This window comes from Tetrao urogallus (genome assembly GCF_951394365.1).
Source record: "Tetrao urogallus genome assembly, chromosome: 9".
NCBI classification, from domain to species: domain Eukaryota; kingdom Metazoa; phylum Chordata; class Aves; order Galliformes; family Phasianidae; genus Tetrao; species Tetrao urogallus.
In genome coordinates this window covers 18,345,728-18,373,723 of record NC_136822.1, presented here as the reverse complement: position 1 = coordinate 18,373,723, position 27,996 = coordinate 18,345,728, and the positions used below count along the sequence as shown (strand labels likewise).

Sequence of the window (27,996 nt, the reverse complement as noted above, 5' to 3'; positions counted from 1 at the left end):
CCCAAATGAATAATTGCCACGTATCTCTAGAAGGATATCATAGCAACCAGAACACAGTGAAGGCAATAAATGAGAGAGTCTATAGTCCAGCAGTTTATTTTAACAAACATTCATTAATGAAACTGCAGTTTCATCGCAGAGCCTGAATTCATGGCTTTTATTTGAATTTCCCTCCAGCCACTATTGCAGCTCTTTATTAAGTGACTCCTGATGAGTAGATGACTTTAACCTCTTTTCAGTTTCAACTCTTCACTGCACTATTGTAGACTGTACATTAAACAAGGCCTACACTGACAGGAGTAAACTTAAGCAGTGTAATTTTATTTTGTGATGTCGTGGTGATGCTTATAGTTACCAGATACTCTCATGCATTAGCTGAGTTTGACATAATCTAATCTGAAGTGTTAATTTTTCCCTTGTATGGAGCCACAAATGATTTCTAGAAAACTGTAAAATATCCCTGGCAACAAAGAAGTAATGAAAGTCTTTTTCCAGCAGTGAAAGGCACAATTTTTTAATCTCCACTATTCTCTTACCTACATCCTTTCTCAGAGGAATTGTATCTTTTGATTCATATGCTTCGTGGAGTGACAAGCTTGCAGAAATAGTCAGCTAGGTCTGTATTATTTGTGTTAGTTGATCAAACTTCAGAGTAACCTGCCACTTTGAGGTGGTTCTTCTAATTCTTTCACCAGACCAACTGCCAACGAGATATTTTTTATCCCAGTACAAGGTGACTGATAAAAGTGCACTCTACGTGGAACTGATAAGAAATGAATAATCTCCCAGACAAAATATACGGTCTTTGCAAGAGACAGGATAATCACTTCTGTGAAGCAGTAATACTGGGGAATGCAATCGATTGGGAACAAACTTGTGAACCAGCAGTTAGTAGTATAAGAGCTCTTCTACCTTGAACCTACAGGAAGCTGTTAAGAGATGAAGAACGGCATTAGAAAAATATAGGTCTTGACTAGTCTCTTTAGGAATGTTTCTCAGAAATGTATCTTGCATGCAGCTTTGGAGAATTACTCATAAATTATGTTCAGAGTGAAGAAAAGGGTTAGCTGCCAAGCAGGTGTCAAGTATGTTCGGTGAAATGCTTTAAGCTATGTTCCTAGTATTATAAAGGATCTCCTGTGTTTACGTGTAAGAACACTGTAAAAGCATGATGCCAGAGCCCAGGTGGGACAAGTGTGGAATTGTACCCGGGCAGTGAGGGAGAAGCTTTAGGAAACTTGTCTACCACTCTGCTAAGGAAAAAAGCTGGTAGTATTAGCTTTTTTGGAGCAACCAGCTAGAGCTGGGGTGTAGTGGCTGTTGGTTGTCTTCTGTTGTGGTACTCAACCACCTGACTAGAACACTAGGGCTAGGTGATACTGTTCTGCAAGGTACCAAAAGCAATGCTTAGGAAAGTCTTTCTTTTGAAGAGGTTTTTTTTGGAGGAAGAAAGAGAAGGTACAGATTTTTGCTGTGGTTGGTGTGAGGTGTTCTATTTCATCACTTCCTGGTTTGCAAAGAAATGTCACGGGATCCTTTCCAGCTAGATTTGTTGTTCCTTCTTGCTCCTACCTGCTCTCATCTTTGTTTGAAGAGCTGCACATTGTTTGCTTTCACCTTTTGCTTCTCCACTCAAAAACTCTTGTTTCTTGTACTCTTAGACAGATAGGCTTTTATTCTCTTCATTGCCTCTTTGTGTTTAGTTCTACCCTTATTTTCCTCATTTCTTCCTTACCTGTGATTTTTGCCAGCCTTATTTTTATACTCCTATTTTTTATTCTCTTTTCTTGCCCTTAGTTGGTACAACTACCATCTGACTTTTCTTTTGTGTGATGTGATTTTTTTTTTCCTCAATTCTGATGTTCTGCAGTGTGTGAAATGCACTGAACTGTGGAGTTGCCAAGAAGCATCACACAATGAGAAGAGATAAAAGTATTGAACTATGAGAGTGTACTTACGCTCTGTGTGCTGGCACACAGACAGGACAGGCTCCCTGCAGTACACCTGTATTTATGCTGTACAAATTTTAAGACTAATTATGACATATGCTGCTCATTCACTTTTGCTTCCTTGAGCTTAAGATCTAATTCCACCGGGGAGAGATGCCCTTTCTGCGAATAACCTCGTGCTATATGTGTAGCCTTTTCCTTTCTGAACATCTTTATCATCTGTAGGGCAGCTCCTGAAAAGTGAAGTAATGAACTTGAACAATATAACATACCAGCTTTGTGAGCAAATCCAATAACACAAAAGCTTCTAGTAGTTCTTGTATTCTAGAACTTGGCTTTAGTCAAATACACATCTTAGCAATAATACACTTGCAGATATTTATCCTCATCAGAGACGGCCTCTGTTTGAGCACCATTTACATAAATACATCCAAAATGGTTTTTTAGATTTTTCATACAGGCTCTGTCCATCCCTATTACATTGCTGTGATTACACTTCACTGCTTGCTTTCTGATCAATTTAGAAGCAGCACTACTCTGCAGTCAAAGCATTGGCATTATTCTGAAAATGTCAGTAACTTCTATTTACTGAAAAATGGGCAGGGTGTTCTGCAGTCAGAACACTTTTGTGCGATTTAAAGAAAAATAGTAGTACTGCATATGTTGCATAAAAACAGTTTTATTGCATTTGTATTGCCTTAAAGGCACAAGAAAAGTTTTTAAAAGGATAGTGATTAATGTACAATAAAGAAGGACGGGAAATAAGATTTATTGCATGGTTCACTTATTCCTCTTAGCTTCTTTCTATAAGAAAGCAGTTCCTAAATGCGTGAAGGAAACTAGTAGTGTTTTTTTTTTTTTTTTTTTTTAATGTATGAAAAAACAGGCATTTTTAAAATAGATATTTTCTATAAAATGATTGGGAATATGCACTTACAAATAACTCCTATTTACTTGGGAGAAAAGCAGCTCATTTATAATGGCTTATAGTTGCAGGAGTTGAACTCGGGCAAGTCAGTCTCCCAGTTCTCCCTGAAGAGTGCAGCAGAAAATACTTGGTTTAGACACAACCAATACTTAACCAAAGTTGATCACCTAGCCATTTTTCCCTTCCTTCCTTCCATCCCCTTCTGATATGCAGTACCTAAGGGCTAGTTCTCTTCAACAGAATTGAAGGCATGAGTTAAGATTTCTTGTGGCTGATATTGAGGCAATGCAATACTTGTACTGCACAGTGATTTATGCCATACTGTTTCCAAATGTTAAATCACAGCCGTTGCTTCTTTTCTTCGCTGTTCAGGTTCTCCTTTGGATCTTACAGATGTTTTGTGATTATCTATTGTTTAAAGGAACAGGGCTTGTGAGTGGATTTAAAACTCACTGTTATCTACAAATGAAGCATACTCCTACAAGGTAACTTTCTTAACATAAAGGTTCATCAGCAAGCATGCCATCACTCTGGTCCTTCTTGGTTTCCATTTGTATGTTCATCATGGATATGGGCAGTCAAACAGGTGTTCTTGTTTCCAGAAGAAAATGTGCTCTATTCTGGCTTAATAGCTCCTGTCTTGTTTATGAAAGTCTGTAGGGAAAGAGGAATTTACATTAATAGGTAAAGTAGCTATATCAGACCTTAGGATATGAACTCCACAAACAACAATAATCATTTCAGCTGGCTAAAGTGTCTGAAGAAGCTGAAACTTGTCTACCAGGTTCTGAAATAACAGAATGCTAATGTGCAAGGAGCTTCCTACAAGTTTTTCTTTGGAAGTACATACCCTGGGACCGTATCTATTCTTTAGACTGTATTAGCTTGGAACATAAGCTGGGTAGGCGTTAAGGGGAAGAAAAAAAAAAAAAAAAAAAAAAAAAAACCACAACAACAGACTGTATTACAAAGCAAGACGTACGCTGTTTGAATGCATCAATAATTCCCTTTTTCGTCTGTTTTTTACAGGAGAGCTGAAAAGGATGCATATCTATTCCACAATTTAAACTTGAACTGTTTATGACAGATGTATATTAATATAAAATTCTTTTCTTAATGCACACATGGGTGAAGCAGATTGCACAGAAATAACTGGGCTAATTAAAATTGAGCAAATGTTTTAATTTCTGTTAAATACAACAGCATATTTTCTACCTGCATCAGCTCTATGCCTTATTCTTTTTGAGATATTGGAAAGCAAGTAAAATAGTTGACTGCATTACATCAAAAGAACTGATTTTTTGTTTCCCAGCCCTTTAATGTATTTTTCTGTTAGAATGCATCCTGTTCAATCAAAATGGTCTTGTCCTAACTATTGCTTTGTGTCTTTCTACACAGAAATTCAGTTTCTTATATGCACATGCATGATAATAATTTGAGGTTAATGACAACCCTGAGAAACAATTTTAATTTCTAATGGTTAGAAATGAACAAGTTGGTTTGAATAATAATCATTACCTGTCAACTTCAGACTTTTATGCAGAATGTAAATACTTTGCTTTCTTCGTGTTCTTCCTTGGGATCAAGTGGACTAGGCATTCAGTCTTGTGAAGTGTAAGCTTCTCTTTCACAAACTGCAGTATAAATGAAAACAAATTCTCCTCTTAGTGTCTTTTTGTCTTGCTACTTGTAGCATCTAGTACTGAATTAATATCATGCTCACAACATCTATTGATTTCCAGGAATAATGTATCAGATACCCAGTTATATGTGCTGTCATCTGTCTTCTTATGAAGTGATTCTATTTGCTCATCTTTCCAATTTGTCCAGTGTCTTTATTTGCATTAATATTGCCCCTGCAGCCTGCCATATTTTCTGTCTTACTCCATAATAGCAATGTAATTCATAGTTTTTTCAATATTTATTGCTAATAATAATTACCTGGGTCCTGTTCTGCATGTGGGAGGTTTCCAGCTCTTGTTAGTGACTTTTCAGGGATTGTGAATCATATTGTTAGTGTTTAATATATATGGGCAAAATGGAATTATATTAACATGAACTTCCTTCTTATGAGAAACAAGATCTTTTGAGTAACTACTGTAGCAGGGATGTAAATTCAGTTTAAAGAGTTTGTTTAGCTTGCTTGGGTTGAATGCTTGCCTGTTAGATAACAGTTTGATATTTTCTTCTCCAGAGCTGTGACTTCCTTTGCTGTTACTCCTCTTTTTCCTCTTTCTCTTCCTTACTTCATACTGTACTCTTCCCTTCCAAAAGATATTGTAAGCTTTCCTGCTGTGTTGATGTTCGTGTCAGAACATCCCTGGCTTGTTTCGAACTTGCCATCAAATTCTGCAATACTTGACTTGTCCTTGATCACTATACTGGTTTACATCTAATGCCCATGGCTTCAGGGAAGGGGTCGAGTATTTAAGGAAGTTGTGGTGTTTGGTGGTGGGTTTTTTGGGGGGGGTTTCTTTTTTTTTCTTTTCTTTCTTTTTTTTTTTTTTTCTGCATTTCTGTGGGATCCCTTGAGCTTACACACAGAAAAGATGCTTACTGAGCCTTCAATAAAGTTTCATAGTCTTTAGTTTTAAGTGGCTTTCTTCAGACTTTCAGCACCGCTGTTAATAGAACGGTTTTCTATTAAGCAGGAAGATGTGTCTTGCTGATCCTCAGGAAATGGAAAGAGACAAACCAAACTGAGATATATTCTATCACTGTCAAAAAACAAACTGAATAGAAATTCCAAGTTGCCATCATAGCTCAGTGTTTCTGTTCAGATGAGAGAGTTTTGTATATTGAACATCCACCTGAAATGTTTCAGTATGAATGCTACCACATAATGCTAGTGCATGGATGAAAAAGCAGAAACAAGAAGTGTCAGTGAAGGCTGAAATCATGCACATCCTTGTCTGCACAAACAGGGACTGCTCCTTTAGGGGCTGGGGATTGGGACTTTGGAGGGAACTAAACAGTCCAAATCATAGGGTTTGGGATGTTTTATATGCCTTTTATGAACTTAATTTCCATTTTAATACCGATGCTACATATATGAAAAATTATCCACTCCCAACTTCTCTGTGGAACAGTTACCATCTCTAGGAACACTTTCACAAAGAAACCTTATGAAAGATTTTTCTCATTTTCTATTCTACTGTGCAATGCATCAAATCTCAGAAGATATTGTGTGTCTGTGGGAGAATGCCATGTGCCTTGCATGATTTTACCAGTCTTATTACTTGGTAGCCTTCTTAAAGCAATAACAACATCAAAGCTCTTTTGATTGTTCTGTGTTCTGTTATGTGGTGCTTTTCCGTATCCTTTGGTAGTTAAATGAAAAACTTTGAGAGTCTTGAAGGATGCTGCTGTTGCAGCACAAACCTGACAGGGAGAGATTAAATTAGGGATTTACCTGGTCCTTTGGTTCAAGAAGTTACTGAAAAGAAAAATGCATAATGATGCCTTTATTTTTTTTCTGTTCTTAATTCATTATTTAGTGCAGGTTTGTAAAACTGTGTTTTTACAAATGAAAGAAAATGAATAAGAATTCAAGTATCACAGTTGATATCAATAACTCCTATTTTTCAGTTAATTCTAACTAAATTAACTCTAGCAACAGTCAGTGTGAGAATCTGAAAAGCTAGAAGCAACTACCTGTCAATCTTGTTTCTCTATCGTCCTCAACAGTGTATCCACAGAACCAAAAATTGAGGACTTATTTTTCCTTTATGGCTATTTTTGATCCACTTCTAGTGGACACTGCAGAAGTATATGGACTTGCACATACTAGAGCTTAGGCACTCAGTTCTCTCTGTGGATTTCATGCATTTATCTGTATTTGGGAGACAGACTAGAAGGTATTAAGCTGTGAGATGAATAATCTGCTTAAATGATAAAGTGCTGGTAAGCGGTACTGAAAGCAATGAATGTGTTTCTTTGATGGTCATTTCCTATGTGTCCTGAATAATACTGCTAAGGACTGCAGTCTGGCATTCCAGGCACAGAAGAATTTTCTTCTGTTTTGTAGGGCAATTTTGTCTCATATGATGTGACAACAGTCGTGTTCAACTGAATGATTATTTCATGCTGACAGCTTAACTAACTATGAAAGAATATAGTATTGACTGTAGCTTAGGTCATTATTTTAGGTTTCTGTGGGGGTTGCTGCCTGAGGTTTAGTTTTAATTTTTAAAGCTTAATTTATGGTAAAAATATTCATCCTAAAATAGCTCTTACACAAAGACCTATTAATGGGGGGGGTGGGGGGGGAATTGGGGGTTGGCTTAAGTAATGGAAGAATTACTGTCCTAGCAAAGTACTCCATTTACAGAAACTTTAGAGGAAAAAACAGTGGTGGTGAATTAAAAGAAGATTAAATTTACCAGTCTTTCTGGATAAAGGAGGTGGGTCAAGATGTAACAGCAAATTAGGGACCATATTATCTGCTGAGACATTAGTGAAGTCCCTTGTAGCTTAATTGAGCTTCACTGGATTCAGCTGAAAGTTTGGCCATACTTGTTTTTTTTCCTCCCAATCTGTTGTAAACTAGGTAAAAATCCACTAAGGTCACTGGTGTTACAAGTGATATCTGAGTAATGATCTAGCAGTACATATGTAAGAGGCAGTGAAGTTACAGGTGGCCCAGAGCACAGCAATGACCTGCCTGGGGACCATTCGTTAAAGAACTGGATGCATTAGACAATACAAACTCAATTAACTAGAAAGTTTCTTTCCAGTTTGTTGGATAAAAATGTGCAACTTTGAAACTTACACAGAATATCAAATATATAGGTTGTTATATGGTTTCTCGATCTTGTATAAGTATTAAATACTAAACAGTAGCATTGCCACTAGGGATGTTAACAAGCATAGCAGTTTTATGCAGCAGAATAATATTCCTTGTTTCTCAGACCTCCTTTGCTACATTTTTGTATGACTAAGTCTGCAGTTGTGTGCCCTTAAGTATGTTTCAATGATTTGAACAGTGTTGAAGGTGCTATTGTAAGGAATATGTGGGAGTATTCATCCACAGGAACATTTAAAAATACATATAAACACACCATCTGGTGCAATGAGGTGTATTTCAAAGACAAAATATTTGCTCTTTAGAAGTATCTCAGAGTTGAGGATAATTTCTTTTCCTTTGTAAAAGCAGTTCAGCAGTTTTTAGAAATAAGCTCTTCATTTCAAGAAGGTAAAGGAACCCAGTTGGGATATGGATATTTTATAGTTCATTTTTGGAACCTTTTTTTATTAATAAGCAAATCTCTTAAATCATTCTTACCTATTCAAGAACTTGAAAAATAACATCATTAATTTCATACGAATATAAAAACAGTTGGCTGTGCCTTCCTGAAATTTGATATACAACTACAGAAGCTATGCTAGCTTATATAGAAAAGTTAAGTTGATTATGGTTATGCCCTTTTTAGAGCTTTCTAATGTAGAAGGCTCCGGTCAGGATAGTGTCAGTTCATTGTTTCCGCATATACTACCCATGTATTTTTATTCCAGATTACTAGACAATTTGGATTCCCATGTGCAAGTGCTTTTCCTATTCAGAGTTCTGCAAAACATTGTGTATTAAGCTATATGACTACATTTTTCCTAAATTACTGGTAAGAGTTAAGCGAAAAATTTTCTGGAACAATTAAGAATTCTGTTTACTTCAGTAGATGCATCTTTTTAGGCAGCGTGCTGCTGGTTACATAGCAGTCAGGCTGTGATCATTTGGACTTTCTCTAAAGATGTTTTAGGAATGTCAGCATAAGATAACTAGCATATGTCCTCCAGATTGATGTCATCTTGGATAATGTATCTTTCTTCTCTTTATCATACATGTTAAATTCTGCTCTTTGATCTGATGTGGTGCTCTGCAGCAAACATTAATGATTGCCGCTGTCAGGTAGGACTTTAATGCATTCCAGAGCCTGGATGTCTGATGTGCAAATAATTTGATGCAATAGCGCTTTCTCTCCCCAGCCCTTGCTAGGCAGGCTGCTGTTCTTGATTGTGTGTATTTAGAGACTTTCAGCCCTCCAGTCATATGAATCCTCCCACCTGATTTTGATTAATCTGAATTGTTTAATATCTTCTCAGACAAACTTTTAAACATTTTTCTTATTTTTGTATGGGCTTCTGGCACTGTGCTAAAAACAACTGATCACTTTGTATTTACATCTCTGATAAATGGATTCATTGCAGAGCAATATCCACAGCATGAGGTTGGCACGTGACTATCAGTGTCTCATTTAGCCTCTTAATGTCCTTATGATCTATATAAGGACTGTTACTCTCCAAACTAGTACAACTAGTCAGTCATCTGGGGGATTATGTCCTCCTGGGAGATGGGTTTTCTGCAGGTAAAACGTCTCTGGTTGCTATAAGGGGTTTTAAAACTTCACAATGCTCCCTGATTCTGGCACTGTGCAGGGACTCAGTGTTGCTGGAGCCTTTCTGCCCCCCCAGGCCACAAAATGGTGGCTCCAGCCCTGTCTGTGCTGGATGTGGGCTGTGCTGGTGGTGGGGCTGTCCTCAGCCCCTCCCCTCCTAGCAGAACTCCTGATTCTCATTCCCTAGCAATTCTTGATTGCCTAACAGTGTGACAGCTTTGTGCAGGATAAACAACTGTTCCAATTTTTTCCTACTTAGATTATATTTTCTCAATACAACTTATTTCAGAAGCATCCTGAGTGTTTACAGAGCTCTCTACGTCACTATGCAAAAGTTCTGCATGTTCTATCTAGAACGAAACCGTGTTTGGTTCAGCTGGGTGTAGGGTTGGTCCCATACATGGAACTGTGGTGTCTTCTCTGTTGATTATATATCTTTGAAAAGGAATTACTGCTTCAGCCAGACATCAATCTCTCATCAGGTTTTATTATCTCCCTTATTTACACTGCTACTTGGATTATAAAGAGCCATTAAATAGTGTGAATTAGCAGTTTGTCAAATTTAAGTCTTCACGGCCCAATAATTTTCAGGGTGAGCAGACTTCTGCTTAGTCTTTCCCAAGCAAGACGTTTTAATTACTTCTCGTAAACAACGGCAGAAAGGGGGGACGGGGGGGTGGATAAAAATGAACGGAGCCCGACCCTTCTGCGCCACGCTTTTGTTAGGGCGGGATTCTTCCGGCCAAGTGACAGCGGCCTGGCAGCGGGGCGGGGAACCTCTCATTGCTTCCCGCCTCACGTCGGCGGCGGCCGCGGCGCTGCTGCGGGCCCTGCTCGGTTGCCATGGCGACGGCGGCCCTGTCAGCCGCAGCTACCGCTGGCGCTGCTGCTTGGAGGCCTTGCCTCAGTGCGGTGGAGAGATAATAAATATATGTATTTAATATGGATTTTAGGCGGAGATGTGCCTCACGTGACGACTTCGATTCTGTGAGAGGGGGAGGAAAAAAAAAAAAAAAAAGACTGTGGTGTTGAGAGTTCCACCCCAGATGTGTGCAACCTGAGCAGAAAAGATGGCCTGTGTTGTGGGTTTTATTTCTTTTCTTTTTTTTCCATATCTATATTTCTCCTATATAATGGAAACAGAGGAAAGAAACAATTGCTTCAAGTCAATCGAATCGCAGTGGTGCATCGGTCCATCTTTCCTCCAGCAAATCTCCACGCAGGAATCATCTCAGATGTTATCCAGACATCCCTAAGATTGGATATATATATCAGTGATATTTTACTGAGCTGTCTGCACATGCTGCAAAGTATGCAGGTTAATGCTCTTCCACGGTTGGTGTGTTCCATGGCACTTTCCTTCCCTACTGATAATAGTGGTTTTGTTCTCAAAACAAAGCTACTTTTGAGATGGCTTTCAGCCCTCAGGAGAACAAATTAACTGTTAAACAAATGTGTTTTTCCTTCAGTTGCTAAATTGAAATTCTTGTCTGGTGATTGGAAAGAACCCTTTCAGCACTGGCAGTAGTAGGGCTTGTTAAACCCTAAAAGGAGGTGACAATTTCATGACTTGTACCTAAACTCAAGTCACCTGCGTGGTCTGGGAGCCAGTGAAGGAACATTTACCTGAGCATTTGGACTACAGAGATGAGAGATGAGCTTTTGGCTGTGCCTCGTCCCTGTATGGAGGTCTTACTGTGAAGATGTGCCTTGTTTCTCTTTGATGGCTTTGTTCAACTATTCCTATTTTTGCCCTGGCTGCTCCCCATAGTAGGGCTCCGCATTGGCTGTGGTGGGGGTCGGCTGGAGCAGTGCACGGCTCCTGTTTTACAGTCACATAATGTACTATCTGGTTAAAACCTGGTGTTATGCTTAGTGCTAGTCTTTGTCAACTCATCTTTGAAATGCCACCAGTGCTGGATTTACCGATGTGATGAAGATATGGACCTAATGATTATTTTTTGATTGAAAAGAATGATGTGCCACTACTCATTTCTGTGAATGAGGGAAAAGAGCTCCCTTCACCGGTTTTAGTTTTCTCAGTGAGTTCTGAAACAGACTTGCAGATTTGTAAATCGAATGCTTGGCTTCAGAGGTTATCATACTTATCTACTTGTGCCAAACCAGACCCTGTTTCCTTTAGCATATCCGAGGTACGTGTAGTATTATAGAGGTACATGTAGTATTATAGAGGTACGTGTAGTATTATGGAGGTACTGTGCAGGCTGTGATTCCAAGGGCAGAACAGAGCTGGTATGTGAGACCTGGGAGCAGATTTCCTCCCCTCGTAAATTGTCCTGGACCTTTCAACTGTAGGTTGTGCTGGTGATCTCCAGTGGTCAGAAGCTGCTCTCATGCGTTTGTATTCAAGATTCCCTGTTTGAACTTCAGCATTGGCTGTCAAAAAGCCCAGCTCCCGTGCTGGGAAAATGACTGGATGGATTTGTCCTAAAGCAGGCACCAAAGCTTTTGTTCATGGGGCTGGCTGTCAACAAAATGCTGAGATAAGCTGGTTGACATGAGAGTTTCTGTCCTGGAGATCAATTGCTTTCCTGACACAGTGGCAGAAAGGGAGTTCTGCACTCTCATCTGGCCCATAAATTGCTATCTTTATGTTCTCTGTTTGTCTCTTTTACCATCTTACAAAATTTGCTGTAATTGCATCAATTGTTCTTATTACTTTTGGAATGTGCTCTATAACAAAGTGCGCTAAGAGGTTTTTAACACTGAACATGACAGAGAGTCTGTAATCAGTGCAAGTGTCTGCCCTTGTGAAGCCAGTCACAGAACTGGGATGCAACAAGCTGTATTAACAGGGATACGGTGCATGAATCTGTGTGTGTATGTAGCATAGATACACTATTAGCATGTTTCTGTCTGATCTCAGCTATTTTCAATAGCTGAGAGCTCAGCATAGATGAGGCATAAACATATTTTAGAAACATATTTTAATCTCAACAGTTAATCTTCACCTCCTTTTTTTTGATGAAGCATACACTTCATGTTCTGTTTTTTGTTATACGGCTCAGGCTGCTGTGTAGTTTTGCTGGAGATTATAAGCATGCTTATACTGTTAATCCTTTCTGTTTATTCTTTAAGTAAAACAGAATAAGAAAGTCTTAGTACATATCAGTAGTATGGAGGAGTATACCTCCCTGAAATGGGTGGAAATATCTCAGTAGCAAAGAAGACAACTGCCAGCCACAAGTGAAGAGGCAGAAATTAGAGAGCAACTGCAGAAAAATCACTGAAATTAAGGACATGCTCATTTTAGTGTGATTGGAGCATGTAAATATTAACTCTAATGATGACAACATGTAAATTGGAGCGCTCAATAAAATTTGAGCACACGAAACTGAAGTGCCACAACCTGCTTTATTGATCGTTTTTAGTCATCTGCATCTAATTTGCCTACTATTTACATATGCTTTCATATCATTAACTTATAGCATAATTCTTGTGAGGAAACTCATATACACAGGTATATATAAAAAAAAAAAAAAAACCAGAACTTCTTAAATTTTGGGATAACCTTCAATTCAAGGATCCAGCAAACAAAAAAATACCCCTAGAAGTGGATTAAAGTCAATAAGAATGCTTCCTAGGTCATTCAAAGAGTAACAATTTTCAAATAATTACGGGCTTTCCTGTCAAAAGTGTTTGTTCTTACAAGGCTTATGGATGACAATCATTGGTATTAAAGACAAGATGTTACAGTTTTAAGAGTAGTTATTTCTGTAGCTTTTTCTCTTATTAACGTGCCAATGCATGCATAAATTTAGAGCAGCTGCATGTTTTAGATTGTCTGTTGCAATTAGAGGCTCTGCCATCTTTGTGATGTAAAAACCTTTAACGTTTTAAAATCCCTACAAATAGGAACAAGAGCAGTGAAGTTGTTATTTTCTAGAATCCCAAAAGTTTAAAAAAACAAAAAAACAAAAAAAACAAAAAAAACAAAAAACAAAACCAACTGCTGATCTAGGTCAACCTGTTAACAGTGTACGGTCAAGAGGCTGAAAGGTCTGTGAGCTGCCTGGGTAGCAAGCTTTCAGTAGTGGCATTGAAATGGAGCAGTTTATCCTGACAGCTGACGACGTTTGCTTACATTAGTTCAAGATTTAATAAGACAGGCAAAATCACTGGCACCCTCTGTCATTTTGTCAAAGCCCTTGTGGACAAGGAACTTTTCACATGGAAGGAAAGGTTTCCTGAGTATTTGTAATTGAATGTCAGGCTGTGGAATGGGCAGAGCTATACAAAATACAAATGAAAACTTTGGGCAAAAAACAAACCACTACAGAAAGGTTTTTATAGATTGCTGAAGCAAGCACTTTTACCAAATGTGTGCTGGACTCTATAATTCTGCAAATATTTATTCACTGTCGCTCTATGAAATGACAATATAATTCTCTGTATCCAACAGTTTCGTAATTATTGCTTTTTCAATTAATTTAGCTTTCTAATTCCTAGAGATTGATTGATTTCTTCTCTGGTCCTAAGGTGCTGAAAGTCTGTAGACATCATGGCAAACAACGAGAATTATTTACTTCTCTCATTCTAAAATTGAAACTGGTGGTTTGCCAGGAAGAGACCACAGGAACATTACTGGGAAACAAACCAGCTGTCTGTTACAAATACCTAATGGAAGCGAGGGCAGAAAGACCAATCACAGAAGTGCTTGATTATTAAGGAAGCCTTAAGGAGCTGCAAAGAACTTTGTGTAATGCAGAATGAGATTGATAGGAACTTACACTTGCAGGTTCAGGTAAGGCATGTGGGAAATAATACATAGGAGGCTTCGGGGGTTCTCATTATTATTTTTTTTTTCTTCCAGACTATACTAAATCAAAAATATTGGATGCATAATAGTAGTAATACTTCAGCACTACTACTGCTATCAAAGAAAAGAAAAAGCAAATAAATGAAAATCTTCACAGGTGCCAAACAAATGTGTAGAACCATGTTATTGGGCTGGTACTGCTGATCTTTGTCCCTGGCTGCAGGTGTTGAAAGAAACTGGAGTTTGTTTTTGGCAGTTTAGCACTTTGTGACCATATGCATACTGCTGCATACCTTAAAACTGATCAATTAAATTGATTAAAGGGAAGGATAAAATAAACTGTTCTGGTAAACGAGAAGAATAAAGGAGACAAATGAGTTAAAGAAGGAAGCAAGTGAGAAAGCATGTACTGAAAGGTGACAGGTGGAAAAAATGCAAGGGTACTGTGGGAAAAGCATGGAAAACAGGATGGAAAAATGAAGTGTTACCATGCAGAAAGCTACTGAGGGGGCCGATAAGGTAATAGGAAGGTAAAGGAGAAGGAAGTCTGTAACACATAAGGGAGAAACACACACACATGCACGCACACTTGGGGGAGCGGAGGAAAAAGAGGAATTAGGAAGTGCTCAGTATGGAATCCCTCGAGAGTCCAACACACAGACTCATGCTCATGGTAAAGCTTTTAATCTCATTACTTACAATTCTTTTAAAATGTTAACGTGTTTTTCTAGAAGTCGATGACTTCTATGGTCACCTTTTCTGGTTCAAGGAGATGTGCTCTGCCTTAATGTGTGCAAGGGACCAGCTTGTATGGCCAGGGTATGTGTGTGACTTGCCATTCTGGATTAATGGCTGTCATTGTATGACTCTGGGTCTCTGTCCCTGAAGCCATCAGTATACAGTTAGCATTTGTATCTGTAACCAAGGGCTAGAGGGTCTAAGAGAAGAAGACATCAAAAAAGCTTGTAAAATTACAGGGTCATCCATTTCTTTGTTGGTCCAGGATAGCTTCCTGTAATACATCATGTGAGAAAATGACTTGGAATATTAATTTCTCCCTACGTCGTCCAATAACTTAAACTAAACCATTACGACAGGCTCTCAATAGTGTTCTTATTAAATGGGAAGTAAATTGCTGCACTGCTTATGCAGCTTTGGCATTTGCTTCTGAGACTGGCTGAATGGCCTGAGACTTGCAGTTTACCTAATAAAATCTGGGTGGGATCAATGTTTGTTAATGTAGAATATTTAATATAGAAAAGGCTGCCTGGTTATGATTGAGTGTAAGGACTGTGAATGTTCCTTCCTTACACAGCAAGAAAGGTGTTCAGTGTGAGATTAAAAAAAAAAAAAAAAAAAACAACAAAATCCCAAATCTGAACCAGGCCAAAACTAGTTCCTGCTAACTATTGCCAAAAGCACACATAGTCTTGTCGTGAAGGTGTGTAGACAAAGAGAAATCATTTAGTGCAGAACTGATTACATCCTTTAGGATGGAAGATGACCCATACATTCTCTGAGTGCTTGCCTTGTGTGCACAGCTGTGCATGGTGACACAGTAGCAAATAATGCTCTTTACATTGCTACTAGAATTTTGACTATTGATTTTGAGGTTCTAAACTTGATCTATTAATATTTAGAATGTATCGGCTAACAAAAATGGTCTGAATGATCAGAATAGAAAATGTCTTTTGTAACCATTCAAGACAAATGTGTTTTCTATTTTTGACTTAAAGCCTTTTCTAATAAACCATGTTTTTCTGACATGCTGTCATACCTAAATTAGTCACTTCATTGTGAAATTTGGAATTTGGAATTTGTGAAGTTTTTGCATGTGAACTTCAGTTAAAATTATTTTATCAATTCACTTGATTCTCACACTGGATTATCTAATGTGGGGGGGAAAAAAAAAAAGCTCAATAACAGTAAGATTTATTGGATGTGGGATCCCTTCCTCCTGGATTTGTCTAGAATTAATGCATTTTATTTTATTTATCAGACATCTGTCTGATGGCCATAACATCTTCCATGGTAAAAGAAGACTATTTTTTTTTCCATATAATGCTCAAGGGAATTCTGTGTTACAGATCCTTTCAGAAGTGAAACCACAATAGCCATTGCCTGAACCAAACTGGGAAGTTTTGTTAGAACTTCTTTCCATGCCTGTTCTGTCTGTCTCTTCTTAAAAGCTGATGTAAAGGTCACTGAAGTCAATGAAAAGGCTCCTATTGACTTCAGTGAGTTTGGTTCACTCCTTAATTGCCAGCAAATAAATGTGGGCTTTGCAAGATGCCTCGAGAAATTGAGGCAGGGAGGAATACTGGAAAAGATGAAAATGTTGCAAAATCTTTCTCAGCAGCACAGTCCCATGAGTTCAATTTCCATTTATATCAAAGGAGCTCCAACCCTGCTTTCTCAGTCAACCCTGTATGTTTTTTCTCATTTCATCTGGAGAAAGTGATTGACAGAAACAATCAAGAACTGTTCATCACCTACCTTGGTTTTGGTTTAGCTGTGAACTAAAAGCAATAGGGGATTTACACTCACAACCTTCGATTATTGCATACTGTAATGTAACAACCCAGCTACCAGTCATGAGCCAGAGCTCCAAAAGAACAAAACAGTTGTGGAATTTTTCCTTTCTGTAGATCCTATTTCCCATCTTTTTATAAAGTTCAAACGGTTTGCTAGTAGTGACTTTTGTCTAGCTCTTAGAACTATTTTGAGGGGAAAAGGATGTGTTTGCGAGATTCTAGATTGCATATAGTGTCCAAAAGGTGTATGCTACCAGCAGATTTCCAAGTACCTTTGTAGGAGCTTTTACTATGTCCTTCCTATTCTCTCACATCCTTTACTACAGGGGCCTGCCGATAAAATGTGAGCTGCTGGTGAGACTGGTGGCACTGGGATAAGGGAAGCTTCCTGCTAGGCCAAGTGTTTGGAGGGTAGGGGTGATGAGAACAAAAGGATGAGTCATTTTCTGATAGGTTATAAATAATACCACACCATTTTCAGAACTGTCATGGTTATTTACATTGTTTCAATTCATTTTTAAATCTAGTTGCTCAGTGAGCGGAGGGCCTTGTTTTAAAGAGATAATTGCAGGCTGCTAGTTGCTATTGCAGCATTCACAGTGTCCAAAAAAAGTGCTATTCAGAGGTGTGCCATTTGTTAATTGAGATTGGAGATGTTGCAGTGCTTAGATAATACAGTGAGCTAACATTGTGGAAAGAGAAAGCTCAGTTTTGAATCTCGCTTTTCTTGTGTGGCTGTGAAACCACTGACAGGTCAGAATTCATGGGAGGATTGGGAGGACATCACAGCTTTATTCAGCAGTTTAATGAACTCCCCAAACGTCAGCTCCTCACCACTGTGTAATGGATGAGTTTGCTCCCTCTTGCTGTTCGCTGTTATCTTGAGGACTCATCAACCTTAACTGAGTTGTCTCTATTCCAGCATACCTAACCATGTGCTTAGAAATTCCCTCCATCTCAGTGGTGACTCAGACTGTTCAGGAGGGTTTGTCACACTGCTGTGTGACTCAGATGCTCCCTGAGGGTGCTGGGCTGGGCTTACTGCATGCACTGACCTTTGTCATCCTCTCAGCGATGATGATAGACTCCAAGCACTCATTTTAGGATCATTTCTCACTTGCACCTGCTACATATTTACCAAAAGCTCCCATTTTAAATGCTCTTTGCAACACCATTAGGTAGAGATTTCTCTGCGAACCTCTTCCTGTGCAGGAAAGAGGCCCTCTAATACAGGGACTTTGCACTGAGGGCAGCTAAATTTAGCATTGGTTACTGACTCATAAAATTAGGAAGGCATAACTGCTGTTTAATTTTTTACCCTAAGTAGTGGAGCCTATTAGTAGGCTCCAGCTGCTGTGCTGTAGGGGAGGTGACTGCTGGCTGGGGAGCTGGCTCTGCTGAGGTGTAATATGAATAGCTAGAATCTGAATTTTTTTGAATAATGATTATCAGTTTGTACTCTGACCTATTGGACCTACATGTATGAAGGGACAGGTAGTAGCAGAAAAATATGTTATTGTGTGTTTTGTAATTATTTGTTGTCTTGTTTTTGAGGGCTTAGAATTACAATCATCTCCACAAGCAGAGAGGTGAGTGTAGCAGTGAAGGGAGGGAGGAATAATCAGATAATGGTTTGAAAAACACTTCACCAATTGCAGTCTGCTGAAAATCTGAACTTTGAAGGAAAAAAAGAAGCCTGTAGAAGAGAAAAAATACCATTCAGTCACTGTATTCTATACAAGGTGTTCAAAGCTTTATATGGGATAACTGTCAGTGTAGGTAAATGCAGCGTGTTTTCATGCTGCCTTGGTTTTTGGAGTGAACCTTGGATGTTAGACTAATGGATGTGTAATGTGTTCACAGTGCAGTAGCTGGAATAAACATTATTAATTAGTGTGTGATACTCAGTTGATTAATTAGGTGATACTTGGAATTTAGCTGGAGAGTATTGTATTATTTCTTAGCACATTAACTGATTTTCATAATGTGCTTCCTATGAAACAAAACCGTGTGCGTGCTCAGTGAAAAGCAAAGCAATCTGTTCTAGCTTCTTTTGGTGTTCTGTGCTGGGAAAACACCAAAAGAGTAAAAAGGTGGAAAAAAAGCTAGAAGCAGGAACAGACTGTATGACTGTGTTATGGCATGAGATCTTTATGATCAAGATCATGTCATATGCGTATTTTGTTCTCAATTCAAATGATGAAGGGTGAGCTTTGGTTTAGATTCAAATGCAACTTGACATGTAGTTCATTTGCCATCTGGGTAAGATTTATATGCAGAATACTGGAAGTGTCAGTTCTATATTTATTATTTTTAAATGGTTTCAGACTATGCATATACAGCATTTTAGTTCACTGGATTCTTGTCAGCACAAATATATAAGACAAATGTGGTAAAATGAAATGTGGGCTCATTTATTTCTGCGTATCTTTTCAAAGCTCAAGTCTGTATTTAGTATTTGTGACTGCTATCAATTTACCACATCTCTCTGATAGCCATTTAAAAAGGGATCAGTAGGAGAACACCAGAATACTTTAGGGAATGAAAGCACCAGTTTTAGTTCATTGCTTTATTTCTTTACTCCTTCCTTCTATTTCTTGTAAGTTTAGGAAGTGATATATGATCACTGAAATACCAAGCTGTTCTGATGATTCTAGCTGATGATGTCATTTATCTTCTGATGTAGTACGGAAAATATGATTTCATGCAGGTATTCTTTCCATAGGTCAAAGTAACACCTAAATCCACACAAAGATGAGGTTAGAAAGTTACTAGATTGTAGTTCTATTAAAATCTACCGCCTCTCTTCAGAAACCTCAAATTACTTAGATCTGATCATCTCAGAGATGCTGGTTTCAAGGCTCAAACAACTCACATTGACCTTGGTAATGATGATTAATAGTATTTCAGCAATTTCTTGATCCTGGCTCATCTCAGTGTTCATTCCAAGCCTGCATTGCACAGTCTGGGGCACAAAAGCTCCAAAGTACACCCAAAGATAATATGAAGTTAATGTCCTCTGTGCAGATCCAGAAGTAACAGCTTGAAAGAAAAGATTCGCAGTATTTTAATATAAATCAGTATTAGGTAGCTGAAATCGTTCTCAAAATACAGCTAGCTGAATAAATTCGTGTGTTTCACATTAAAAAAAGAAACAAAATGCAAATGAGACTAGTACCATTTACCTTCTTTGCTATTATTTTGGGGGCTTTGAGTCTCTAAAACAATGTGAGCTCAAGCTGTATCTTTTCATTGCAAATACCCCGACTGCTTTACATCAGGGATGGTTCAAATCTGACCTTTTAAATGCTGAATTGAATACCTTTTAAGCAGACAAAATAGCCTGGTAAATCTAAATGGTGTGTCATGATTGGATTACCTGATTATCTTACAGGGAGAGGTGAGTTGCTGGCAGGAGCACATCCCACATGTTGCTGTGCACACGTGTTGGTTGAGGCACAGCCTGAGGTTAGAATTTTCTCACTCGGGTTGTTGAGGAAAAACAAGTTGCTGGCACAGACATTGGGAAGTCTGTTTGTGCATACATGGATGAGACAACCACGCGTGTATACAAGGAGTTTTTTAACAAGTTTGGCTTATTTCTATTGCTGCTAAGAGAGCTGGAAGCAATCTGACTGAGTATTCCTGACATCACATGTTTCCTCATGATTTTGTAGAAGTAGAATAGAATAGCGAAAGCTATAAGTAATGAGCTTACATATTTATCCTATATGAAGAAAAGAATGAGTGTCACAATCAATTTGTCATTTTGGCTGTTTTGAGTAAAGGAGCCCTTAGCATCAAGTATCTTTACTCTGTCTGTACTTGTGGTTTAGGATGTAAAATATGCTGGTGGGTATTTGCTGCAAAAGGTGCGTAAGGTTTTTGTCAGGTCATGTTAAGAAGCGAGCAGCGAGGGGAAAAAAATACACAAGTGATGTTGTATAATATTCGTGATATGTCTTAATTTGAAATGGGAAATGAACTTTTGATATATTATCAACTGATTTTCATTACTGTTGTTTTAAGAGTGAAGCTGATTTTTTTTTTTTTTTTTTTTTTTTTTTTTTTTTTTTGCACTTCTGTAAATGTTTAAAATTCTGTATCCTCTGAAGTGTCTGTTTCTCATTAGCAGGAAAGGGGAAATGATTTCAAACTAAAAGAGGGGAGAAATTGGATATAAGGACAAAATTTTTTACAACAGTGGTAGTGAGGCAGTGGTACAGGTTGCCCAGAGACGTGGTGGTGCCCCATCCCTGGAGACACCCATGGTCAGGATGGCCAGGGCTCAGAGCACCTGAGGGAGCTGTGGGTGTCCCTGTCCATTGGTTGCAGGGAGTTGGACCAGATGGCCTTTAAATGTCCCTTCTGGCTCAAATGATTTTATGATTCTGCTTTTGTAACACTTTTCACGTAAGGCATAAAAGCAAAGTCTTTGGCACTTTGAATAAAGCTCAGGTTGATTGCAGGTTCAGCAAGAAGGGAAGCGCTTGTCCCTTTTTTGGTGTAAGATCCATTGTAATGGTAGTGGTGCACATTATCATTATAACATGAAAAGATAATCAATGGTACTAATTAATGCAATATTACATGTTAATGAGCCATGTCCCTGCATCTTGTAGGGTATATCCTTGAGACATAGTTAAATAAATAGCCTTAAGAAGGAAACCTTCAAATAATTAAATGGTTTTAACTTAAGTCCATAAAATCAATGAAAGTAGAAGCTAAAGCTCTTGCTTATCTATTAATTCAGCACTAGGTCAGTGTTACAGTACACATGGGACAGAATATCCTTCAGTGATTTTGTACAAGATTCCTGCAACAGGCAGAGAAAGGGAGAAAAGGTAAAGACGGGCATAACTCTGAAGTGCTCTGTTTACATTGGTTTAAGTCAATCCCTTCACAGTGAGCAGTTCTTGTCCATGTTAGATCACTTTTATGTGAACCTCTGCTGATGTTGGCCATCTAATTGCTACAGGGGGCAACCTTTAAGCAGGCAAGCAGCTTTGGATGCTTTTTTGTCTCAGTATCAGAGGTAAAAGCATGAACCAAATTGACCCATTAAGTGTAAATGGGATGTGCTGTTTTCAAATGATTGCATGTTTGTGTTGATTAAAGCCAAAACCAGTGATTTTTTTCTATCACATCTGGAAAAAAAAAAAGTTTAACAGGGAAAGACTTAGGTTATAAATGTGTTTGTGTTTTTTAGCCTGATCCTATTTGTGTTCTTTCTGTGTCATGCATCTTAACTGTAGGATCTGTGTTTTCCAAGGATTAACAACGCACACTGTGCTTCTGGTCTGTAATATCCACGTAATATCTGGGATTATATAGCTTTTAAACTTAATTTCTCTGTGCTCTTCTTATCCTCACGTTTCCTTTATTTTCATTTCAACCTACTAAATTATACGAGGGAATTTTACTTCATTGTTGTATTTATGGTCATTGTAAACTCCTCTGATGTGAACCCAAACTCAAGTCCTCTGTGGAAATAGCCCTGTCTCCTGCAATCAAGTGTCATCTGGGAGGATGACAGCCTCAAAGTTTCTGGGGAACACTGTTCTCATGGGAACTCGGTGTCGTGAAGAGAGGCAGGTATTTTAAATCAGTCCCTTAGAGGGTTTTGAAGTATAACAGCAGGACCTTGAATTTGACCGAATGCTATTTGGGGAACAGCATAGAGAAAGAGAAGGATGATGCACTGTTAGCTTTAGGTCTGATGGAATTCACTGGCTTGTTCTGAACTAATTGAAAGTTCTCATTCACATTCCAAAATGGTATGATTTAGCCAAGGTATCAGAGAGACATCAAGGTAATGCTGAGTTTCAGCTGAGCACTCTGCTCATCCCTTGCATGTTTACTTTCCACTGTAAAGCCAATTCTGGAATGAATCTTAGCTTGAGCTTTGCTTGGTGGGTGCATATTGCCTCAGGGGGACCTATGGCATAGGAACCTTTATAGATATATATGTTGCTAGGCTTTTTTTCCTGCCAGCTTGGATGTTTCTTATCTTTTGGTGTTAAGAGCTTCCTTTTAATTTAAATTTAAATACTGATAAATTGGGTTATTTGTGGTTTTTTTCTAGTTAATTATTGTTTCTAGTTAAGTTATTGTAGAGTTCATACTCAATGATTCTGGTATTTTTTTTTTTTGATGTGAAAAGTATGCTAGAGGGAAATATGTCTTTGTAGTTAAGGTTATATACTACTTAAATATTTTATAAGCAATACATGATAAAGAATTCATGATAAGGTTCTGGGGGGAAAAAGAACCAATTGAATACAAGTGAGCATGACTGGTAATTTAATACCAGGAGGAAAGAGGGAAGTAACATCTGTCATGAATCTAAATCTTCAGTCACGGTAATCACAAATGAAATACTTCTATAATGGATAGCCTACTTATTTATCCAACAGACACCTCTTTTTCTGTACAGTAGTTTCCCTGATACCCTCTGATATCTGCCTTAGTAATGTATCTGCTGCTCCAAAGAGCTGCATTGAATTGCTGATGGTAATGGTTTTGGTGATTCAGAAGGAGGTTTATGGAGTCTGCAACCTGGCAGGCCTGTTGTTGCTTAGAAACTTAGTTTCAGAGACAGAGCAGTGTGCATTTGTTCCCCTTGTGTTCTTGTTCCAGCTAGGCTTCTGAGCAGGAAGGAGTTTCAGTGATCGGCCTTCATGTGGATTCCTGTCTCAGTGACTACATGGAGAAGCCACCCTTGAACACATTCCAATTCTCTGTGCTGGTGCTGTCAGCACTTATTTGTGTCTGTAGGAGTCAGAGGTCACCTTCACAGCTCATAGGGAAATGGTAACTGAGATGGTCTGTTCTTCATCAGGGAAGCACAGGAGAGCTTGTCTTCTGGCGACCATGAAGAAATGTTGAATAGCTGTAAGAGGATTATTTGTACCTGAGAGGTTTAGCATGATTCAGTGCAGAGCACTGAAAATGAAAAAAAATGAATTGTTATTTTGCAGTAAGCAAAATACTGTAGTGTTAAGCTGTACCTAAAAGGATCAACAGGAATCACAGAATCACAGAATCACAGAATCACCCGGGTTGGAAGGGACCTCAAGGATCATGTAGTTCCAACCCCCCTGCCTAGCAGGGCCACCAAACATACACATTTAGATCAGGTTGCCCAGGACCCCGTCCAACCTGGCCTTGAACACGTCCAAGGACGGGGCATCCACAACCTCCCTGGGCAGCCCGTTCCAGGGCCTAACCACTCTCCTCGTAAAGAACTTCCCCCTAACATCCAACCTAAATCTTCCCTCCTTCAACTTGGATCCATTTCCCCTAGTCCTGCTATTGTCAGCCCTTATGAAGAGTTTACTCCCCTCCTGGGTGTAGGTTCCCTTCAGGTATTGATAGGCTGCAATGAGGTCGCCCCGCAGCCTTCTCTTCTCCAGGCTGAACAAGCCCAACTCCCTCAGCCTGTCCTCATAGGGGAGGTGCTCTAGCCCCCTGATCATCTTAGTCGCCCTCCTCTGGACCCTTTCCAAAATCTCCATGTCTTTCTTGTACTGAGGGCTCCACACCTGGACACAGTACTCCAGATGGGGCCTCACAAGAGCCGAGTAGAGAGGGACAATCACTTCCCTGTTCCTGCTGACCACCCCTCTCCTGATGGAGCCCAGGATCCCATTTGCCTTTCGAGCTGCCAGAGCGCACTGCTGGCTCATGTTGAGTCTCTCGTCCATCAGGACCCCCAGGTCCTTCTCTGCCGAGCTGCTCTCAAGGACCACTCCTCCCAGCTTGTACGGGTGCCTGGGGTTCTTCCGGCCCAAATGCAAAACCTTGCACTTTGCCGTGTTGAACCTCATTAGGTTCACCCGAGCCCAGCTTTCCAGCCTGTCGAGGTCCCTCTGAATGGCATCCTGAATGCATCTGAATGGAATGCTGTAGTTAGCCCCATGCCTGAATTCAGAGTTCTGTTGTGTGGATGGGAATTTGGTTAGAGAGAACATGCAGGGAAGATGCCTTGTAACACAACATTGAAGATAAATCTTTTAAATCTTGATTGACTAGATACATGAAAATTGAATCAATTTTTTTGGAGGCAGTTTTTTATAAAATTGGTTTAGGAATAGCTTCATTGGAATTGATGCTTATACGCTCAATAGAGTGGAAGTGGAACAAATGAGAGGAGTAGGATTCAGACTATTTTTTTTTCTTTAGGTGACCAGTGATAGTGACCCACTTTCGCTCTGAATTTTGTGAAAGCTTTGGTGCTCCCCTTAGGACAAAGCTATAGAAATGCATTCTGTTGTGTGAATGGAATCATACAATAGATGAAATCACCAGGAGCTGTGATGGATTCAAAAGAAAAAAACATAGCTATTATTTCTTCCTTCCACATATATATATGTATGTATGTATATGCACTCTCTAATGGTATATGAAATTGCACCAAAAGATGCAAAGCCTAGACAACACCTTTCAGGAATCCTTAGGATTCAGGAAGGACTTCTAAAATTAACTTAAGGGGTTGGGAAGGAGAAGAAATAACTATACAGTGCTGGGGTCAACCCAGGGATCTTTGTTTGAAGATGTTTTATTAACTGTAAAGATGAAATAAAATCATTCTCGCAGAACACTTCAGTGTTCTGAACTGCAATAGTAAAGACCTGGATTTAATTCCCAATATCTTGATTCCTTGTCTTATCCTCTGTATTTACCCATTCACAGTAAGCAATACTTGCATGCACTCATAGTGGCATTGTAATGATCCTCAAAAGATAGGGTAGCACACGAAGATTAGCCACAATGATTTCTCAGAAGGGGTGGATAACAGCAAACACTCCTAGGTGAGAAGGAAGAACCCCCCTGCCCCCAAAGAAAAAAAAAAAAGATTTTGGTGAGATTTGGAGTGGTACCGGGACCTGAAAATACAGGTGAAAGAACAATTCAAGTGTTAATGAAAATAATTAACCACAAATAGAAGGCCATTTTCTGCTGCATTCAGAACAATGTTCAGATTAAGAAGAAGCAAGGAGAGCTACAGTAGAAGTACTGGGAGGCAGCTGCAGGAAACCTTACTTTTAGCAGAATTTTCTATAAGCTGGAGAAAGGATTTTTACTTGGAATGCAAATAGCGTGTAAAAAGGCTTTAAAAAGAGACGAGCAGAAACTTGGAAAGATACAAGTGGAAATAAAGGAAGAGGTGTAAGAAGAATGCAGGGTGATTTACATTACAGAATCATGAAGAAAGACGTTTTTGCACGCTTGAAATGAGTTTTACCATTATCAGGTGTGATTGTCAGTTGCTGTATTTGAAATAAGTATTTGAACGCATAATTGGACTCTAGGAGACTATTACTGTGCCTTGATGGGATGGGAAAGGAGGAGATCCCTTCTTAGTTTTTTTTTAGGTGCATCCCATATTGCAAATAGCCAATTTTCAGGAAAGCTGGAGGGTTTGCTTTAGTCTTTTTCACTGTGATGGTTCACAGCGACGCAGAAACTTCACAATGGCTTTTTCTCAGCAAACATTTCAAAGCTTCAAATCTTCAGTCTGTCAGCAGGAGAAAAACACAAGCTTTCTTATTTCAGACCTTCCCAAGGAATGCAGATACCAATGTGGGGAGCCCACTGGGACCCAAGTGTGGAAGACAGAATGAGAGCGAAGTGTTCTCCCTGCAGCATCATCAGTGTCTCTTACACATATGAGTTACGGAGAGCCCACATCCAGATACAGGTGCAGACCTGGCTTTGCTCAACTAGTTGTCTTTTTTTTATGGAGGTTTATTTCCTAACTGTAGCTGACATATTAAGTTGAAGTTGTAGTTTTTAGCAGAACAAATCCACTGCCACATCATCAAAATGAAAGATAGAAATGACCTGTGAGACCACATGCACGATATTGTCCCCAGTGGAAGGCACGTCTGATCACAAAAGCATTGAGTGCTTTGTCTTAGCCAAAGAATCTGCAGTTTCAAGTAGGATATTGCTGTACTATGTCATGGGTAAAGGATGGAAAATATATATGAAAAAAGTGTCATAAAAGAGACAAAAGTGGAAAGGTACAAAACATGCTTAATTTATCTTAGTACTTAAGTCAGCAGTAGGTTTGTACCATCATTACACATGCCTTAAAGCCTACAGAATGGGTCCCAACAGGGATGTTAAGGATGGAGATCTTTCATGCCTGCCCCATGCTCAGCAGCAGATGTTGTTTGTGGTGTGCTGTGTAATAAGGGGTTTTATTCATACAGACTGAGATCACTGTGCTGAGTAGTTGTCGCTAAAAGCAAGTGGGGAAAGTGTTTCTGCAAACTCTGAAGGGAAATGGAGCAGTGTATGTCGTATTTGGATGTTTACCTATTGAGTAGTTAAATTTCCCATTGGGAGAAATAGAAAAAGAAAACTAGAGGGTTTTTAATATTTTTCACTGTTGAAAAAGGATTCATAGAATTGAAGTCACAGAGATGAAGAAAGCAATTAACAGCAGAAAAAAAGATAAAGGGCATCCACCTCCAGTGGATATGAGAAACCTATTTTTACTTTGAGAATCTTTATAATGGAGGTTAAATTAGGGGATTTCAAAAGAAACCATTTAGATTATCATTTCTTGCTGAGGTCTGTCTTGTATTTTTGTGTTAATCATAAAGTTACTTAAAGTCACAAAAATGCAGAAAATGTCAAATTTCAGTGCAAATGACTGAGAAAGAAGATATACTCTCTTCCTTGGTGCGGGAAGCGAGGGCTTAGAGAAACAGGAATAAGAAGCAATATACTGTGGAACAGCAATTGCATTAAGATGTTGATGCAGTGTGGCAGAGAAAACTATGATGAACTCTTCCACTTGAAACCATCAAAATGTGGTCATTAATGACTAGAGCAGCCCACTTTCTTTTTTTTCCTCACAATTGTATAGAAATAGCACACTGTTAACATTCTTGAAGGCTTTTTGTAAATCACGTAGTGGATACAATGCTTCATAGTGCTTCAAGTGCATACAGGCTTAGTGAGGAAGAACACAAAATGAGATAAAAAGCCAGTTTTGCAAGATTTTCTATGCAACCTCAAGTAAACCATTCCAATGTTGGTTTGTTTTCCATTCTCCCAAAATGCAAAATCGCCTCTATGTAACAGGTGAATTGTGATCATAAATTCATTCATTTATAAGTACTCATATAGGTGTGTAAGAACAGTAATATGAACAAGAACTAGAAGGCAGAAAGAAATGTTTATCATAAGACATTGCACAGCTCCTTTCACTGTCTCTGAAAGTGTGTTCCTCTCCAGTACTAGTTCAGATCTCAGAAGTTCCTGAGTCTATACAACCATATAAATTACAATTAATGTTAACTTTGCACAGTAGTTGAACCTCTGACTTCCTTTTCCCTCTGCTCAGCCTTTAAAAGCTGCCGTAGCTTCTATTTCTGACCACGCTGAGGGAGAATTA

The 27,996-nt window shown here is 38.9% G+C and overlaps 1 protein-coding gene across 5 annotated transcripts in view; it reads left to right on the top strand.

The window, feature by feature from the left end:
• NLGN1 (neuroligin 1) overlaps positions 1-27,996 on the top strand; it is a gene marked incomplete at both ends in the record, with an annotated part of 275,186 nt that overhangs the window by 47,829 nt on the left and 199,361 nt on the right. The window lies entirely within an intron of this gene.